Below are 17,774 nucleotides of genomic sequence, written 5' to 3'. Positions count from 1 at the left end.
GACGTGGGCAGTCAATGCCAGACCGTTCTAAGAATCGAATAATGATGGAGGAACGCTCATTTTGAGCTTAGCTTAGAGCGTGGTTAGCTCGCCAGCAATTTCACCGCTGGAAAACTAAGGGCCAGTTTCGTTGAATATATACACTGACCAGAATATACACTGACCATCGTGGCTCCTCGCTGCTACAGAAGACATTTCAAGAACCATCTACTACATAGGATCAAGCTATCGCGTTTTCTCGCGGGGCTGGCTTAGAGATTGTAAAGCTGCCCGAAGCCGAACGACAACACGGTGGGATCTGTCTGATTTAAAATGAGAGTTGACTGGGAACTTATGCCATGCTTTGTTTTACTACTCTAGACCAGATTACAGACGTGGAAGACACACTTGTGAAGAGAGTACGACAGTGTGGGATTAAGATCAACGGTGTTTGTTTATGTTGAGACGAGTACAGCATCTACAATGAAATAAAAGGTAAGATGTTTGGTATAAGTTTAATAATTTTTTTTACCCCCTTCTTCATCTTGTTAATGTAGATCAATTTTTGTTTAAAAGTTTCTGTGATGTATTTTGTAACTTTTTTTATGTGTTGTTTTGATAACGAGTCAAACCGTATGTGGTTGCAAATAAATTATCCTTACGTTACCTTTAGTTATTTTTTAGAGGGTGTCTCTGAATTCTGAACACCTATACCCTTTGTTACCAAATAGTGAAGTTTTTAATATGGCCTGTTACAACAAAGTAGGCATGGAGATTTTCATAATCTACGTTAAATGTATAATGAACATTGTTGTTTTCGTAAGTTTGAGTCAAATAAATTAATAGTTCTGCGTTATGTTATGATACTTGAGTAAGATCTAATAAAAATATGAATACTTATATTGCGCCATATCCAAAAGTCACTCAAAGTAAACATAAGTATTAATAGAGAAAGGAGAAACAGACAATTACAAATGTCAGTAAAATGTCATTATGAGAGATAATCATCACAAATAAAACATTGATTGAAAAGATTGTTATCTTTTCTATTTTTATTGGGAATATTCATGGTAAACTCTCATATTGTTGGTTTAAATCCCCTCCAAGGAAAGTTACTCCGAGAATATTATATATCAAACAGAATGTTGTTTGTGTTGGGCCTGGTCACGATTACAATGTCATTCATTTGTTTGGTCAACAGACAAACTACATCCAATGAACTTGGATGAGCATCTAAAGCTTGTAGGTTTTTTTCTGTATAGCCTTATGATCAAGTGGTTTCTATGTCTGTTTCAAATGCCGTCCTGTCCACCACGCAATTAGATATGCTTAATGCATTTTGTGTCGATAGTGGAGGACATCTTCACATTGTCAGTTTCTGTTTGATTTTTTAAAAACATTTATGATGCTCAATGTGCAATCAAGTTGTTTGTTTAACTGCAATACATGCTTTTAATAAACAATTTTTTAATTGAATTTTAATTAAAGGGTCTATGTAACTTTTGTAGCACAAAAAACACATTACCACATATTTACACTAAACTTACACAGTTTGAAGATAATGATAGTAGAAAGCTTACCTGAAAATATTACGTGCTGAGGTGCTGTAGTTTTTGGAAAATGAGTAAAACAATGTCATGAAAATACGTTTGCAAATTATTTAAAACATTTTCGTCTCATGAGACGAAAATTATTTTCATGACATTGCTTTACTCATTTTCCAAAAACTCTAGCACCTCAGCACGTAATAATTATCAGGTAAGCTTCTACTATCATTAATATCTTCAAACTGTGTAAGTTTAGTGTAAATCTGTGGTAATGTGTTATTTGTCCTACAAAAGTTACATAGACCCTTTAATTCAAATTCAATTCAATTAAAAAATGGTTTATCAAAAGCATGATTGCAGTTAAACAAACAACTTGATTGCACATGACAGCATCATTATTATTATTATTATTATTATTATTATTATTATTATTATTATTATTATTATTATTATTATTATGAATATACATGAAGACACGTAATTAAAGGGCAACTAAAAGGTATTTAAAAGACACGATTTGGGGAAATGCACTTTGCTTGTAACGAATAGTTCGTAACACACAGGCTTGTGCATTTATAAAATTGTTTATGTGTCTTAAAGGCAGTGGACAGAATGAGCTACTACATGTAATTAGTTATTCAAATAATTCATATGTCTTTTAGGAGTTTTGATTGGACAACAGATATCATTCAATAATTATAAGCAGCTGATCAAAATCTACTTATGAATTATGGCCAGGATACTGGCATTAATTCATGTTCATTTACCCACGGCTGTTTCAATCCCATGCACTGTGCGTTAAACAAGTGTTCAAGTTTGTTTGCTGCAGAAAGTGCACAAATTTTGTTTCCTCCAGTTATTACACAGAACGTCATCATTTGTTTACACTACAACCCCTCTCAACAGAGCAATGTAAAAGTTGATGTAATGCCCCGTTTCTTTAATTCATCCACGTCCCAGTATTTACCATGCCACTTTGTATATACATAATTGTGTTTTCTACCAAGATTTAGACGTTTCTATACTAAAAGAGAAGAATTTGAATAATAAACAGACTTTTTTGTGAGATTTTCGTCGTAGTTATTTATATACGTGTGATGTATTCATACCCAACGGTAAATCTCAGATTATGTAAAAGGAAAACATTATCTTTACAAGCCAGACTATTTACTAAGAAGAATGGATGTTTTTACATGATATACGCTGAGATTCATCTCTGGGACATTTGTTTTTACACGGAGAAATGTCAAAATCCGACCGTAAAATCCATTCGTATTACTCGGTGAAATTGTGTTTCAGCGAAGCAAACGACACGGTTTCGTTGGTGAGTACACGTAGGAACGCTACAGATAACGTGCGGCGCGCCGCGTACCAGCGACTCGCCAGGGAAAGCGCGCGCCATACAAAGTATATGGGGAAGTTATAAAGTTTGTGTAAAACAGGTTGTAGCCTACAAAATAACGATGGAGTGTGGATTTGGATAGCTTGATGTCGTGGAGATTAACATCACATTGAAATATTCTTGTATACTCCAATAGTCTTACATCTCAGTAGGCCTACAAGTACAATTCATGTAGTATATTTAATTTTTCTGAAGCTGAGATGAGCTTCAAATTTCATCAAGTAGCTCTTACAAAAATATGTAGAATATGCTCTAATAAAATAAGGGTAACTGATAGAAAGCCAATACTTTGCAAGGATTACAACAAAGAAATTAAAACCGTCTTCGACGTGAGCACTTGGGAGGATGTTTCGGGTCAGCATCCACATAGCTTATGCGACCTGTGTGGTAGAAAAGTAAGGCATCAGAGAGCAGGTACGAGAGAGTACGATTCAGGAAAAGTCAAGAACCGACAGACTGTGGTTGGGACAGAATGGCCAAAGCACCAACGTACTGGCAGTTGTTACGTCTGTGACTTATTTCACCAGCAAGAAAAAGAGGGTCCGCGTCAAAAACCGAAAAGAGGTCCGCAGCCCGTTGATCTTGAAAACCAACCGGAGCTTCCTTTCGACACAACGATTGAAAACATTTTCCCTGATCTTCGAATGCCAACACAGACATGTCAGCAGGATGTACTCCCTCACTTTGAAGTTTTCGGCCATTGTGAACACAACTTATTTATTTGCGCAATATGCATGTGTTTACTTAATAGACCATGTGTGCAAACTCCATGTCAGCACAATTTCTGTGCAACTTGTTTATCTGCGTACTAATACTGCAACGCAGTTATAGTCAAATGCCCAATATGCATGGCTACAATGGACTTCCATCCTATCACACCAAGTCCGCGGGTACTCTGTGTCCAACTCGACAACTTGATTGTTTTTTGCACTAAATGCAGCAGCATTGGACAAATGTGTAAGTTAATTTCTCACGAATGTCAAGCAGTACAAGTCCATGCTCCAAAAATAACAATCGTTAAAGCACGAGCTGATCTCCCACTCCAATCCAAACTCCCCGACCCAACTGACGATGTTTTGAACGCTGCCAAAATTCTAAAATGTATGGCCACAAAGCACAAACTGGGTGATCCAATTCCACTGGAAATTGAACAACAGCAGACCGCTGGACTTGGATGAAGTTGAAACGCAACGAGGGAAACGCAGCAATGCTTCATACCGGAGGACGGGTAAGTATTGCGTAACTAACAAGATTAATCAATCTTGAATTAAAACCAGTTTTATGACCAGCAGCCGATTTCACGAAACTTTACGCAACTACGTAAGTCCACTTGCGCAACGTTTATGGCATAAGTAAAGCCATATGCGTTGCGCAAAGGGACCTACGCAGTTTGCGTAAAGTTTCGTGAATTTGGCTGCAGGATAAACAAAGAGAGGACTACATTGTATATTTTGTATTAAATCACATCAGTACAAACATTTGAGATTCAAAAGTTTTAATTGAAACAAACAAATTTTAAAACATTTTAATTTGTTTAAAATAGAATACAATTTTTACAAAGAAAAATAATAAAAAAATACAGTATTTTACTGGCTTTCAATTGCACAAAGAACCACGTGATCTAAAACCAGAGACTGTACAGTATTATTACAATATTTGTTTTTCAAACTTAGCAGTAATCACTTGGCCAATCACTCCAATCTAATAATTTGTATTTTTGTTTTTCCTTTCAGCCTGCTTTGGTTCAAAAGATCACAACATCCACACCTACAGCTAATATAGAGATCAGCCCATCATCAACTCAACAACCAATGTCTGCTAATAGAGCCCTTGCATTGATGCGAGATTGCTTTTGTTGGTAATCACGTACACAGATGTTGCACAGTAAGTAACAGCAGCAAGTCTCTTCACTATAATTTAAATGGATACTGTGCAATTATTATGGGTTTCAACAAGAAAAAAAAACACAATTCCAATAGTACTTTCTTGACTTGACGTTAATCTCTGCAGTATTTATCTTTGTTTCAGGTTGAAGTGATTGATCCTCTGACTGCAGTTCCTAAGCAGTTCATCACCTCACAGATGTTCATCACCTCACAGACGACATCACCATCGCTGCTCAAGACATCTAGTGCGAGATTCAGCAAATATTGGAAGGAAATACCATGAAATTTTTCTAAAATTTGCTGATGTTCACCATGGCATCAACCATGCAAAGCCTTTGTCGTCACATAACATTCACCATATAGGTAACTACACACCAGTATACCTGGCTGCACATTTTTATGTCAGTACATAACTTCACGTATGATGAAATAATCATTTGCTGTATCTAAATCATTGATGGTTGCATTTGTGTTCTCTTACAGATGTATGTATTAAGGAGTTTATGTCAGCGTTCCGTGACCTATTCCCTAATGTCAACACATCACCGAAGATGCATCTCCTCGAAGATCATGCAGTACAGCAGCTTACTAAGTTTAAAGTTGGATTTGGGACAAGGCGGGGAACTTATTCACACAGAGTTCAACCGCACAGGCCGTGTGGTTCATGGCATGAAGGATCCAATTCAACGGTTGATGGCGATTATGCGGCGTCATCACGTCGGCACAACACCAGAGGTTCAGGCAGAAGTTGCCCCAGTCTGGAGAAAAAATGAAAAGTAGTAAATAACTACAAATAAATAATCTTCAACAAGTAAACAATCTACGGAAAAAATAGGGCTTGTTCTTAAACACGTATTCTTTCTTAGGTACATGACTGTATACTATACAAGACTTTTGTTTCCAGAAATATATCGCTGTCTCAGTGCATGTACATGTACAATGTATCTCATAAAAAATAGTGAAAGTGTCAATACATCAGTTCTCACTTATCTAAAATAAAATGTACGTGACAGTTTGCAAATAAGTGCTAAAGTAGAAAGAGCATGAATGAAGTGTTTTTACTTTTTTTGGAAAAGTTTCCGTATGGCGCCACCACTTTTTCATTCGAAATAAAATAATATAGTATCTAATTTACCTGATTGATATATCCCTTTTTGTAAAAATGAGTGAAAAAGTGGTGGCGCCATACGGAAAGTTATCCCTTTTTTTATAAATCTTGTATTTATGATATTTTATTAATAATTAGGCCTATAAATATGATAAATACAAAAAAAAGGGGCCGAAATTGGTGGCAAGGTCGTAAAATTTTTCCGAATTGATTGGCATCTGTTGATATTGTTTTGAAAGTTTGGCCTAGTCGATCGATGTCATGTCAATGTCAATACTCCATGACATGGAATTGGAATGTATGAATTGAATTTTGAAAGTGAAAGAAAAAAATCATCCAATTATCAAAGTTCCCCCCCCCCCCCCGCCCTTAACATCAAATGTGTACCTCCATCCAATACCCCCACCCTACCAACTGGCACAAAAAAAACGTAAAGTAGGCATACAATATGTTTTTAGGTGACACTAATCCCATGTACAGGACGTCGAACATGGCCGAACTTGTATACGTATGTACCAACGGTACATACATGTAGTTTGTACACGGAACATGATCCCCACGTGTGAGTGAACCAAAACACGCTACAAAAAACACAAAAGTTAGATGACGATTTGCTAATCAAAACCAAATGTCCCAGACTTACCATTCACACATCCACTTGGAAAAGTCATTGGATGACAGACTTGCTAGAAGACAGCAACAAAAAATGCTCAGGCTTTTTTTAAATGATACAAACTTCACGTCGTTTTTTACAACAGGAACAGTCACATTTCGCGTCGCATGGCCGCTCACATTGAACTTTTCGTGGTAGTCTCTAAGTCAAGAAGTTCAGCGAACAAGCCCACTTAGATTGAAAAAAGACTATACTACACGTAACTAAGACAATCCCCCTAAAAAATAAACGGCTGGTATTCTCCTAGCCAATCAACAAACAGGTTTTTCAGTACGTCACGACTTCAACAACAGGCGAGTTTTAGCTGCCGTCCTTTTAATAAACAATGACGTCACGCGTTTTGACAAGCGAATCGCGCTAAACAAAAACAACCACGAGAGGGCGCACTTTTTATTGAGTGAAACAGCCGTGTACCATGCACAAACAATGTTGTATTATTTATGTATTGTATTATCCATGTTATTGTGCTACACAGCCTGTGTAGGTTTTCTTCTGCGTTTTAAATCAGTATCTTCTATCACAATTCGTTCTGAGAAAATATTATAAAGGATGTTATTATTATTTCGGCAATTGTTATTAGACCACGCGACTTTAACTTTTCATAATACCGATAACTGTTTGATCAGATCTTTCACAGCCGGAAGTCAGCAGTCACACGCATATATACTTGGATCATTAAAACAAACAATACTGTAAGCAACCTTTTTTAAACTGCCTTGAATTTTAATTGGAAGAACCCTTTTTTTTTTAAAGGAAATTGTCTACAAAGCATTTTGGCCGTAGAATCTGGCAATTAAGTGGTGAAACTAAATGTTTTTTTGACTAGTCATCGGGGAAGATGCAATGTGTGTTTTATTCTTAAGGGAGAAACGGGGTGTGGAAGCGGTAATTAGCATGGCCTTGTGGTTATGTAACGTTGATCAGAACACGCGGTGCGTGGGGTTGATTTCAAATAATGACCGTTGAATCTCGCTCAAGAGTTTAATGATCGAGTAGTTCCATAATTGGACAAGTGCTCGCGTCTTTGTTTTTTCCGGCTGTCATAGTTCTTTGAGATTTCTCCAAATTGAGAGCAAGGAGTAATTTTGTTCACCTTTCGCATGGCATTTACTATTTATTAACGAAGTATTAAAGCCATTGGACACTTTCGGTAAACAGTATTGTCCAATCGGTCATCGGAGTCGGGAAGAAATAACGGGAAAACCCACCCTTGTTTCCGCACGTTTCGCCGTGTCATGACATGTGTTTAAAATAAATCCGTAATTCTCGCTATCGAGAATTTATATTGTTTTAATGTTTTCTCAAAAAGTAAAGCATTTCATGGAACAATATTTAAAGAGAAGTCTTTCACCATTACCTTCTGTAATCCCTGTAAATATTTTGTAAACCTGTGATTTTTTTTTTATCATTGTCACTTAAAGGCCTCGGGCAAATTATAATTTGAAACAGTTAAAGTAATTTCCACTTCAAAGAAGGATTTGAAGCTTTGAAGGATTTGAAACCGTTTTGGGAAACATTCTTTTAACAGAGAAATGTTCAGTGAATGTTTTAACAGACTCAACCGAAGCAACGTAGCATATAAGGGACTTTTCGTTTTCGACGACGGATGGTTCTGCGACGGTTGTGCAGCTAAACGTTGTCGTTTTCAGCACAACGAAGATTCATCCCAAGTACTGTCGTAGAAATTGAGGGACGACCGTCCTCAAAGCCGACGCATGCGCAGTTGACGCCAAATGTCATCTTTACCGTCGCAGAACCATCCGTCGTCGAAAACGAAAAGCCCCTATTGAGCAACCTAAGACATCATAACCATTGTGCCACAGAAACAATTAACTTTCTTGCAGATAAGGTTATCACCTAAATATAAGTAGAAGTATTAATCATGCTCCATTTTTCTGTCCTTAGTTTTTCTTTCTTGTTTGTTGCTTTCATCGCCCTTTCTTAACAAATGTCTTGATAAACAAGCGCTGTCATGACCTATTTAAAAATGCAAACGAGTCGAGAGCTTGGAGGGTTGACCTAGTTTCTTTAGTAAGGCACTTCTTTTTATATATATCTCTTCTTGCCACGGATGATATATTACAAGAGAGAAACTTTATCTTGATAATCTATTTTAAATAGTTTCTGTGGACAGGAAGTTTTATCGATTCGGTCGCAGATGGGCGAAGTTATCGCTCGCATTGGTGATGGATATGGTGTGGTCTGTCATCTGGTTTGTTTTCGTCATGAAACTGTCCGACAGAAACTATCCGAGATGGAGTGATATAGGATTTGAGGCATTGGGGGTGGAGTAAGTCTTGTTTTCATCTTTCCTCAGTGGATCTGTTTCCCTTCTGAAATAGAACTGAAGAAAACAAGACTGATCTATACTTTAAAAGAGACGGTGTAACACATGAATGGTTTTATAGTTAACAGCGAAGCCATTCCCGTCATTGAGTTGTAAATGAAAATATCATCACATTGTGTCGACAGGTTCTCGAGAAAACGAAGAGAATTGTTGTATATTATTCATGTCTTGTTTATTATTAGTATTGTTTGTACCGGTATCAATTTGTACTGGTATCAAATTTCAACAAGAGTATAGCTTCAAATTAAAAGTCATTTGCTTGTAGTACAAGAAAATAAATACTAATGTAAACTCTTTAGACGTAAACAAAATTATGTTCATCGTTATACTATGTTTTTGTTGTGGGATTCTACTTGGATATTACTTTGTTAGATGGAGTGAAACTCCACAACAAGTTATTGTTGTTTTTATGATAAAATATTGCTTTATTTAAAAGTACCACAATAGACCTAAAAGCAATGGAAAACTGACAAATACCGTTTGAACTATTTTTGTTATTGAAAATATAATCATACATACCAATAACATTATTATTTCCATGAACTAGAACATTACCTTCTTTGAAACATAAAACAAGTCTAAATGCTCTATGACTCAATCTCAATGGCTGATATCTAAAACAAAAATTTCAATATATAAACTCTGTCCTATAGGCATATATCGAACTGAAAAGGAAAATACAATGTTGAATAATAAAAAAATTCATAAAAACAAAAATTTTATACCCTTCCGATGATTCACATATTGCTTGAGCAGTCAACACTTCCGTATACGTCATAATTTTTCTCCCACCTATTTACATTCTCACATTTGCAAAGAGTTCTGACCCAATTCCAGATAATAAAATAAAAACCTGTCCCCTTTTTCCAGTCGGTTGCATCGAATATTAAACAAAGCTTCCTTTTTTTTAATTCAGGGTCAAATTGAGAAATATTGCATTATATTTTTCGGGGTATAGGAGATGTGCTGAATGAAAATTCTTTGTTTAATTATGGTATTCCTCTTTGGAACCCAATTAGCCTTTGGTATGAATCAGAGCTTTACAAAAAAGATGAGTTGATATTAAGAATATTATAATTCATGAATGTTTCAGTTGATTGAAACATATGGGTTAAAACAATATTCTTGGAATCACAAACGTATACACCGGTTAATAAAAAGTATCACGATATTTTGACAATTTGACTTAAAGACAGTGGACACTATTGGTAATTGTCAAAGATTAGTCTTCACATTTAGTGTATCTCAACACATGCATAAAATAACAACAAACCTGTGTTAAAATTTTGAGCTCAATGGGAGACTTTCTGGGACGATAGAGGGCAGCAGACTTACCGGGTAAATCCATTGTTCTCAGAATTATGCGCATGTTCAGAACTACGTAAACAATGGAAATTTACCCGGTATGTCTGCTGCCACCTAGCATTGGAAAGTCTCCTATTGGTCGTCGAAGTTGCGAGATAATAATGAAAGAAAAACACCCTGTCACACTAGTTTTGTGCTTTTGTGATGCTTGATTTCGAGACCTCAAATTCTAAATTTGAGGTCTCGAAATCAAATTCGTGGACAATTACTTCATTCTCGAAAACTACGTCATTTCCTTCAGAGGGAGCTGTATCTCACAATGTTTTATATTACCAACCTCTCCCCATTACTCGTACGTAATCAAGAAAGGTTTTATGATGATAATCATTTCGAGTAATTACCAACAGTGTCCACTGCCTTTAAACTGTGTGGGAGTTTCCCAATAAGAACACTGGTTTATGGGAATTGTGTTTTTCAAGCTATTGGGAAATGTTTGCAATAATCGCAATGAAAACGAAGGCAACATTTTCAAATTAATTGGAATACACAATCTGACAACGTTTCTGACAGAAATAGTTTACCACACCCACGGCCTTGAAGTGAAATGATTGATTTATCGAAATGCCTTGTACTATCGAAAGCTGATGTACTTTCTAACCAAATTCATTGTAAGAGTCATTTCAAAATGTGTGCCTTAAAACAAACGCCTTACCTGGTCTCTGTCTGGCTACTGAATAATAGGGAAAACAGTGCTATTATAATAGGTCTTTTTACCGTCTCATATTTATAAAGGCAGTTGTATTTATAGTGGGCAATATAGACAAATATGAATTTATGTTCGTGCCTTCATTTACAAATAAATTGAATTTAAACACAGGTCGTTCTATTTCTTGGTAATAATTGTAAATCAAATAAGCACAAATTTAAACAACTGACTGAAACCCGAAAAGCAGGCCATACATGGATCACCCCTACACAAAAAAAAAAACATACATTGTACAAAATGTTTATACCTATACCTGGGTAATCGCTTCAAATTGATATTACTACTGCAATTATATTTCTAAACCTACAAATATTTATGTGGGAACCCCCGAACATCTTTGTATACGTTGTACGTTTTGACTGCCAGATTTTGGATTGTGAATAACTGGCCACACGCTCTTCACACGAACGTTGATGGGGAATTTTAATAACTGGTGCCATCATGCATGGCAAAAAGACAAATCAGTTCTCATTTCCTTCTAGTAAAGCTTTCCAAGTAGGATTACTTAAAGGGCGTGCACAAAATTGGTAAGATTTAAAATATAATTTAAGAGGTAAAAGATGGATTTGGTTGCAAACTTCATTCATTAGTTCATCAAAGTTGATTAAAAACAAATTTACAAATCACGGAGTCAGCTGAATTTCAAGTTGTTTTGTTTTGAGTTTTAGTTTAAGTGGGCAAAGAAAATTTACTGTAGCGGAATATAAACCAAAGACCCTTCAGATTAACGTGCCGGCACTCTGCCAACTAAGTTATTTCAAACAATCCGTACACAAAAACAAAATCCGTACACCAAAACAATACATTATAAACAATATATTGTTGTCATTGCTACCTTAGTAACAGAAAAAAAACGTCGCTTGTTTTCAACGGAGTATGCGTTTCGGTATGTTTGGTTCAAGCATAATAGTTTATCTCTTTTACAAAAAGCTATTTATGAGCATTATTTTCTGCTTAAGCAGGAGCTATGAAATTGGACCCAGATTTTAAAATAACGACCCTTATCCTGTATGAAGACTTTTTGCTTTACCGATTTCATTAATCTTGCAAAGGGGTAAGAATGTATCCATCTTCCAAGAAGCATGAAAGTGTCTAACAGGCACGTGACTGCATAAAACATGTCGAGGTAATTAACAAAACAAGTGTTCAAAAACGTGTCCCATCGTATAATGATATCTGACAGGTAATGTATTAATGTTTTATTTATAGCTTCGTTGAAAGTACAAAAATAGACATTACAATATAGAAGATTAAAATGCGTCTAAATTTACATTATTCTATTAAAAATTCATATTAAAAACTTACAACAAAGAACTGAAACAATACAAATCATTGAAAGGAATAGAGTCTTAAAAGGCAATTAAAATCCACTTGTCAAAAAAAAAGGAGAAAGTGACATAGAGGGTGATTAAAGGGAAGGACACGAGGCGAAGATGGGGAGTAAAAACCCATGAAGTATAGTTAATAGAAAAGCAGTCTTGTTATGAAAGAATTAAGTCTTAGTCTGTCTTGTGGATTCGGGCAAATTTTCGGGGGATGTTGTCTTTTATATAGCCATCTTGGAATCTGACACACGTTCATGAACGATATTTGGCTGTTAAAGGCAGTGGGCACTATTGGTAATTACTCAAAATATTTATTAGCATAAAACCTTTCTTGGTGACAAGTATTGGGGAGAGGTTGATGGTATAAAACATTGTGAGAAACGGCTCCCTCTGAAGTTCCATAGTTTTCGAGAAAGAAGAAATTTTCCACGAATTTGATTTCGAGACCTCAGCTTTAGAACTTGAGGTCTAGAAATCAACCATCTATAAACGCACACAACTTCGTGTGACAAGGGTGCTTTTTTCTTTCATTATTATCTCGCAAGTTTGATGACCGATTGAGCTCAAATTTTCACAGACTTGTTATTTTATGCATAAGTTGAGATACACCAACTGTGAAGGCTAAACTTTGACAATTACCAATAGTGTCCACTGCCTTTAAGAGCCATTGCAGATTTTGTTTTCTTTGCAAAATAGGTAGACTAACAAGCAATGATCAAAATTTGCAAAATGGCTGCTATTGTTATAGTCTACAAAAAACAAGTTTTCAAAGGACAGACCTTCAAACTACCGACATGCAAATGTATTTCTAATCAAACCATAGTATGACCATGAAGGGAGGAATGACAAGCCATCCTAGCTTTAAGGATAAACAAACCATACATCATAGCCTCTCCGAATAGCCATTCGTTATACCTTGTCAGGTATATATCTTGCCTGTGTTCTACGCTTGTGTCCGATGACCCCCCCCCCCCCCTCCCTCATGCAAATTGTTGTTGTTTGTAACAACTTCACCTTTTAAAAGCAAACCCTGGAATCGGTCTTGTGTGGGTTCATCGCTTTTTGGTGATGTGACATTTACAGGCAGTGATACTTTTGAGTTGTCAAATGTACCCCAAGATATTATGCTTAAAAACACAAACCTGTGAACGTTTAAGCTCATTTTGTCATCGAAGTTGCAAGGAAATAATTAAATTCGTGTGCTTGCAGATGCCTCATAGGCATGACATTTTTTTAATATTTTGAGTAAAAAATTACCTCTCTCTCTCAAAAACTACATTACCTCAGATGGAACCGTTTTTGTACAATGTTTTTATACTATCAACAGCTCTCCTTTGCTCGTTACCAAAAAAAAAGAAGTTGTTATGCCAACATTTCATTTCAATTGAGTAACTACCAATAAAGACAAGTGCCTTTAAGCTATAACATATATCCATGCTTATATCATCAAAGTCTCTTCTCCAACATACCTGCTACACTAGTAGTTTTTCTTGAAAGCTAGAGTGGTCAGATGATGTACTCTTCCATAAAACAAAAACCTGGTTCTGAAACTTTCCTAAAAGGCCGCCTCTCACTTGTGTATCCCTACATATGCATACAATTGTCTAACAATTGTGATTATTTTACCAATAGTGTCCACACAGTTCCTTCAAAGGCAGTGGACACTATTGGTTATTGTCAAAGACCAGTCTTCTCACTTGCTGTATCTCAACATATGCATAAAATAACAAACCTGTGAAAATTTGAGCTCAGTTGGTCGTCCAAGTTGCGAGATATGAGTGAGGAAGCCGTTTCTCACAATGTTTTATACCATCAACCTCTCCCCATTACTCGTTACCAAGAAAGGTTTTATGCCAATAATTATTTTGAGTAATTACCAATAGTGTCCACACAGTTCCTTTAAGCAGGCTATAGCAATGTGAATTGATATACGGTTTCATTCAGCAGAATCTTCCACACAATTAAACGTGGATTTCGCCCTTGATCTCCCCCGCTCTCCACCCGTCCATCTTCGTCTCTTCACTTGGGCAACGACAGAGTCGTTAGGCAATAGTGTGACGTCAATCGTCACCCATGGCAACCCCTCATTGTTGAATCGAAGACAAAAGATTTAGGGGTAGAAAGGGAGACAAGTGTATGCAGGGGGGGGGGGGGTACGAGATCAGCAAGGATATCTGCAATTTCGACTAAGTAATCGCCCGAAAGGTTTTCATTCAATGTATTTTTGATTCTTTCCACAATATAGTTTTTTTTAATCCCGTTAGTGTCTTGAAATACAATTACGGAGGTAATTTCTTTTTTATTTTACTACTTATTTTTCAACCTCAATTTTATGAAATTAGAAAACGTTTCAGTGCATTGAGAATTTTGACTTGAGGTCAGAGGGAGATTTCAGTTTTGCATCTATAGCACACAGATTATAGATAAAACTTTCATTTAATATAAGATAAGATAAGATAAGAACTTTATTATCCCACACTGGGGAAATTAAAACTGGCCATGATACAAACAGTGCAGACAAAAACACTTAACATTATTTAACAACAAACAGATAGATAAAAATATGAATTAAGAATATCAGGTATAAAAATATGTATCTAGCATGGATTAAAAATTATGCACAGCATTTAGGAGATGAATATTATACACATAATGAATGTTTATGAGTGCAATGGTGCAAATATGTTCATGAGTTGAAAGATGGAATGTTCTATTCAACGAGGCGGAGCCGAGTTGAATGGAACATTCCAGCTTTCAACGAATGAACATATTATTCGCACCATTGCACGAATGAAAAACATTCATTATTTGTTTTATATAACATCCAAGTAGATCTTTGTCATTTTGGTTGAAAGATACAACTTTCAAAACAAACAAAGCGTAGGCCTCCAATTTTTAATTGTAGAAGACGAATGCTAGTAATTTTACTAATATGCCTTGCTGCGTTACCGAAGACAACGCGCACGCAGTGATGTTTTTACTCAGCGTTTTCGTTCCATCCGAAAAGTACCATCGCACGCTGGCAGCGTGCAATGGTACTTTTCGGATGGAACGAAAAAGCACGGTGAGTGACTCAGCGTGCAATGGTACTTTTATTTGCTATCACGTGACGGACAATCCTCCAATCAAATGGCAAGGATCTGCTTGGGTGTTATATAAAGTCAAATAATCAATATAAAAACAAAAGAAGTTTTAAGTTGTATAGACACGGAAACATGAAACTAATAACGATAGGCCCAGATGTATGTTGTATTGTTGCCCCCTTTTTTGTCGGGGGGGGGGGTGCGGCGACGGAGGGGGGGGGTGCCTTCTTCTAATTTTTAGTGTTATCAGTTTTGTTCAACCATGCGCAATACAAAGTAAAAAATAAGCATCATTTGTATCCTGCTTTGGCCAAAGAAAAACTATCTTCAACAGACACTTGCCGTTATTGTTTGCAAAACCTCGCAGCGAAACAAGCAACGTGGCATTTTGAAACAAACAGTGAAGATGCGTGGGGGAAAAACAATAAACACTAAAATTGTTAAGTCCATTATGGAAACTCCGAGGATGTTAGCGTGAGCCGTTTGCTGGTATCAAAATATTCGGCAAGGGTTTGCGAATATTTATCATCACAATAAATTGATATCTTGTGTTATGATAAGTGAAGTGCATTTGTGTGCAGGAGAAAGTGTACACCTTAGATGATAACAGAAACCGAAAACAAAATTGTTTTTCGAGCTTTATATTTTAAAATCAATAATCTTTTTTACCCATACACCGATGTGTGTTAGCACTGTATACTCAGTACTTACCCGAGTTCTGTGAAAAAAAATAGCAGGCATATTACTTGGGTGAGATTCGAATCGACGACCGTTGCAACTTTAGAGCAATGTCATACCAACTAGACCACCGAGATTGCCGAAAAATTAATATTCTTTGTCTACGATGCAAATTCAACATCGCTAAGAATAAATAATCTGACAAACGTTACTGACAGTTGTCAGATTCAAATTTGTGTATAAACTTAAAGGGTATATGTACTTTTTCCTAACAAAAAACACAATGTCCACAGATTTACATTAAACTTACACAGTTTGAAGATTATGATAGAAGAAAGCTTCCCTTGAAATTTTACTTACTAAGGTGCTGTAGTTTTTGAGAAATGAGTAAAAGTAATAATTTTCGTCTCAGTTTTAGCATGTAAAAACGTATTAAGCAGTTATGCTATGGTTCTGGTATAATATCATAACTGGTTAAGGGGATTTTACATGCTAAAATAATTTTGGTCTCATGAGACCAAAACTATTTTGTGACTTGTTTTACTCATTGCTCAAAAAATACACAACCTTAGTTAGTAATATTTGAAGGGAAGCTTTCCACTATCATTATCTTCAAACCCTGTAAGTTTAATGTAAATCTGTGGACATTTTGAAAAAGTACCCGAATCCTTTAATTAACCGAATTGGGCTACTTCGAAGTGAAATGTTTCTCAAACTAATTTTTACTTGCGAAAGCTTCTATGAGCTGTTAAAGGATTTGGGTACTTTTTGTAACACAAAACACAATTTTCACAGATTTACGTTAAAGTTACACCGTTTGTAAATAATGATAGTAGAAAGCGTACCTTACAATAATAGTTGCTGAGGTGCTGTAGTTTTTGAGAAATTATAAAATCAATGTCATGAAAATACGTTTTTACATGCTAAAATAATGTTCGTGACATTGTTTTACTAATTTTTTTAAAAACTGCAGCACCTCAGCAACTAATACTTTCAGGGAAGCTTTCTACCATCGTTTTCTTCAAACGGTGTAAGTTTAATGTAAATCTGTACACATTGTGTTTTTTGTTTACAAAAAGTACAAAGACCCTTTAACCAAAAGTTGTCATTGCCACTAATTTTGAGAGTGGACACCAAACGTAGACATTCCCTTTAAGTTTGTTATGTATTTGACAACCTAAGAAAACAAACTTCCTGAGCGGTTTATCCACCCACTACTTGTTTTTGTCTGAAGCCATAAAACGTATGTTTTGTAACCACTTAATGGCCATGTTCATCCATATGTGTCATTTCTAATAAATATACATCTCCCCTACAAAGAATGTTTTCCCCGGGATTAATAAACTTCTTGTATAATTGAAATTGTTCACCTTGGCATTTTACGGTTGTGCTCACACTCCCGTGAAGGGGTCGAGGTACAGTGAGTTTGTAGTATGTGGGAAAGGTATTACAGATTAAGGGACGCATGACGAGAACGTCCACGGTGTATGTAGTTGCACCGTTCACACTTGACCCCCGGTGTATAACAGTAGACCCATGCTCTTGGCAATGTGTAGTTTCTGAATAGGTTATGTGTTAAATATCAAAGAAGTTATGTTATAATGTGTATACAAAAAGAACATGTAGTATTATAGAGCATGAATATGTGCATATCAAGCAACTTCAAATGACTCAA

General features: G+C 36.0%; 1 protein-coding gene across 2 annotated transcripts in view; it reads left to right on the top strand.

The window, feature by feature from the left end:
* Positions 1-17,774, top strand: part of LOC117297530 (serine/arginine repetitive matrix protein 1-like) — a 71,385-nt gene that overhangs the window by 15,425 nt on the left and 38,186 nt on the right. For both annotated transcript variants that reach the window (XM_033780617.1, XM_033780618.1), the window contains one exon: positions 361-474. The gene's annotated coding sequence lies outside the window, so the exon portion shown is untranslated. The remainder of the gene's footprint in view (positions 1-360; positions 475-17,774) is intronic.

The sequence above is a fragment of the Asterias rubens genome, chromosome 12 (assembly GCF_902459465.1).
Source record: "Asterias rubens chromosome 12, eAstRub1.3, whole genome shotgun sequence".
NCBI classification, from domain to species: Eukaryota; Metazoa; Echinodermata; class Asteroidea; order Forcipulatida; family Asteriidae; genus Asterias; species Asterias rubens.
Note: the sequence above shows the minus strand (reverse complement) of the source record. Positions and strands in the feature narration are given on the sequence as shown.